The 3546-nt window shown below is 38.6% G+C and overlaps 1 long non-coding RNA gene across 1 annotated transcript; it reads right to left on the minus strand.

The window, feature by feature from the left end:
- Positions 1 to 290: 290 nt before the first annotated feature.
- LOC115929674 lies at positions 291 to 3031 on the minus strand. Its single transcript, XR_004066661.1, has 3 exons — positions 2950 to 3031; positions 1576 to 1697; positions 291 to 1064 (listed from the first exon to the last, which is right to left on the minus strand). It is a non-coding gene; the product is annotated as an uncharacterized LOC115929674 (long non-coding RNA).
- Positions 3032 to 3546: the final 515 nt, after the last annotated feature.

Genomic DNA, 3546 nt, shown 5'->3' on the forward strand with positions numbered 1-3546 from the left:
AAAATAAGATCTGAGAATGTATACTAATTATCTAGATCTATTATTTTTAAATTATTTTTAAAATAATTCCATAAATTGGGGTAAAAAAAACAAAAATATTCCAACTTTCTGAGCGACAGTGTATAATTATATTACTACAGTATTACTATTGAACTACATCATTTTATACCCCCCCCCCTTCAATTTACTATCCAGTTCAGCATCCCTAATATTTTTGTCAGAACTTGACTTAAGATTAAATATCAAAAAACTGTATTACATGTACACGCATTTAAAAGAAGATATGATTACTTTCATGATCCTCGATATATCTTCTTCTTATTCTTCTGGTAATCTTCAAAAGGCGTTGTAGCCTATCACGAAGATGAACTAATACTAAAGATTACAAGTGGTGTGAGGAAGACAGACTGTTTTAAGTGGGATAAGGAGAGTAGATGCCTCAGAAGTAGTCCCTGGCAGCTGGACTGTCAGCATGCACTATATTTGCTGGAAGTCAGTTCCATTAACTTTGGGACAGAGTGTTGGGCAATTACAAACTTGTCTATGTCGCTTCTGGCTTGGTGCAACTGGAGGGTCATGTCACGGTACTTCCTGCTCGTGATTTGTTAAAGCCCGTCTGTACTAGTTTGGCCAGGGGGATTAGACCACCCTGCAAGGTCACTGACAGGTGGTTATCTCATCAAATCAGCTCTCAATTAATATAAGAAAAAGAGGATCATGGGAGACCAGTAGGCACCGATTAGGCATTGTTTGCTATATAGAGGGCGCAAGTAGCTATAAGTAGTGCAGTGGGGAAATTTTCAAGGGAGAGCGGAGAGACCATTGACTATCTTGTGCACCATTCCCAGTCTTCTTGCAGAGTGCCTTGTAGTTGTAGATATAGTAGGCAACTAAAAGGTGCTGATCATCTCAGTCAAACTGCTGGTTCTCTTGTGGTCCCCATTGTGAAGTAGCGTCCTGGACATCTGAGATGTTGTAGGGATCCCAGACACCGGAACAGATGAGGATAGACAAGGGACTTGTACAAAAGAAGCCTGGGAATCAAACCTTCTGCATGGGACAACCTGCATAATAAAAACAAAAAGAGAGGAGAAATCAAATAAGATTAAAACTGCTGCATTATATTGGATTTTCAAAATAGTACCTCCCCACTTTTTTTAGGTCTTGCATTTTAATTTTATTAAAAAATGATAAACTTATGTTTATCTGATAGGGCCTTTTTTGAAGAGAAGAGTAAAGGTTAAAATGTATTTCCAATTATTTTAAAAGTAATTTCCAATTCATTTTAAGTTATTATTTGCTAGACTTTTGTGAACAAAAGTTTGTTAGATATAATGTAATATTTAGAAAAAGTACCTTTAAGTACATCTTTTAATATGCTGAGAGAATAAACTGTAGCAACACCATAGTTTGTCACCTAAACAAAAAGCTAGAGAATAAATGAGAATTACAAGATATAATGCAACACAAGATGACAGTTCCCCAAATCTTTGTATAGTCCAAGTCGAGTGTGGTGTTCGCATGGGCTTAAATTATTATACAGCCTGAAATATTTCGAACTTCATACAAACATACCTTGCCAAAGTTCAACTTAGGTCTTAGGTGTCCTGTTCCTGATTAGATACATTTGTTGATCAGGTCTTGGTGCTCTTTGTTGCACTTCTGTGATCATTATCTGCTTCTTTGTTCCATAGCATCTACAATTAAAAGAAAACAGAAACTTAGTAAGGTTCCTGCTAATAAAAAGTAATATCAAATGCATGCATTAGTTATCAGTTTATAACTTTGTTCATGTCCTTTAGAGAAAGAAATATCCATGTCATATGTAGGGTTGGATCCAGAATTCTCACCAACATAAAACTAAGGGGTGGCATAAAATCCTGAAAAAAACTAATTATTTCAAACAAGGCACAATGACATAACTAAGAGCGAAATCAGGGGAAGTGGGAGGTGGGGAGGGGGGGGGGGAGACACACCTTTTTTGTTTTTTGTTTTGTTTCTTGTCTAGTCTATCTAGCCTACATCCGAACTAAGCTGACACTGGATACATAATGCCACACTAGCATGACTAGATCTAGACCGAAAACTGCAGTCTCTCTAATCTTCGGTTGTTCACTGAGACTAGTCTACGTCTGGCTCCACTAGACCTCCGATTATTGGGGAATGACAACAAATGTCAGTTTTATTAAAGAAATGACCCAAATCAGATGGTTATTGCTGTCTAGACTAGATCTAGACTAGACCCTAGCCTAGGCCAGGGCCTAGTCTATCTAGATCTATAGATCTAGACCTAGACTCTATGCCTGGCTTATTAGCCTGAATTTTCTGTCTCTTTCGTTCGTTAGCCTCTGATTTGGGTAGGGGTTGGCTAAAAAGAGGAGCCGACTCTACCCAAATCAGAGGCTAACGAACGAAAGAGAACAGAAAATTCAGGCTTCAGACTATGCTATGATACTAGCCTAGGCTTTACAGTAAGACTAAAGTGTAGCCTACACTGTAAAGTTATAGCCGCCGCCAGCTCAGGAAACGCAGTCGCTTCTTGGTGGAGTGTTACAGCCGGCTAGCGAATTGAAAATCATAAACCGCTCGAAGACGAAATCGCATCGGCTTGGACTAGCAATGAGCCATTTGCGCAGTCTAAACAGGTCTACATCTACCATTGATTACTATCGGTAATCAAGCTGTGAATTTAACTTAAAATTATGAGATGTGCTGTAATGAAATAACCTACGGTAAACTCCTCTGATTATTTCTAAATGTATTACCGTCGACGACTTAAATTAGAATTAGAGTTAATTCAATCAGTTAATATTCTTTGGTAAGACAAAAGAAAGGGATGGGATAGGGAATAATACGTTGTGGCAATGCAGAGAGCCCCTCACTGCACACGCAACGACGAACACATCACAATCGTTTCAGAGATCTTCACACAAATGGAGCTTTACTTACTTTTTTTGGTATCCGTATGGTATCACTTTGATGTCGATGTTCGCCTGAAGATTTTCTGCTCAACTGAGATGTATTTGACAAAACTTCTATGATAATAGAAATTCACTTACAAGAAAAATGTTTCATTGTTCGTAATTGAAAAACCTTCAAAGTCGCAGTTCATACAACCGCCATTTTTTCGTCATTTTCTTGCCCAAATCGTAGGGAATTCTGGGAATGCAAAACATGTTTTATGCATGACCTAATACATAAAACATTTTGTCGATGGCCAATCAACAAACAGTAATTGGCGTATTTTTTACGTCATTGCTCATGAATATTCATTGACCCTCCAAAACCGTCGTTCAAATCGGACAAAAACCCCCATAATGCATCCAATGCAAAACCTATGAAATGTCAAAGGTCACGATTTTAGTTGGCCCTCTAGTCTCCTACGGAGGACATACGTGTATGATCGAATCTCTTTGTCGGTCACTGCTAGCTCGTCGCCAGCGCCGTCGTCTGCTCGTCGCTATGACAAGTGTCCCTCTACCGTTGCTAGACCTATGTCAGAAATCCCCAAGCAACACACATTCTTATTACAACCCTCATTTAGAA

The sequence above is a fragment of the Strongylocentrotus purpuratus genome, unplaced genomic scaffold (assembly GCF_000002235.5).
Source record: "Strongylocentrotus purpuratus isolate Spur 01 unplaced genomic scaffold, Spur_5.0 spur5_scaffold_5, whole genome shotgun sequence".
NCBI lineage: Eukaryota > Metazoa > Echinodermata > Echinoidea > Camarodonta > Strongylocentrotidae > Strongylocentrotus > Strongylocentrotus purpuratus.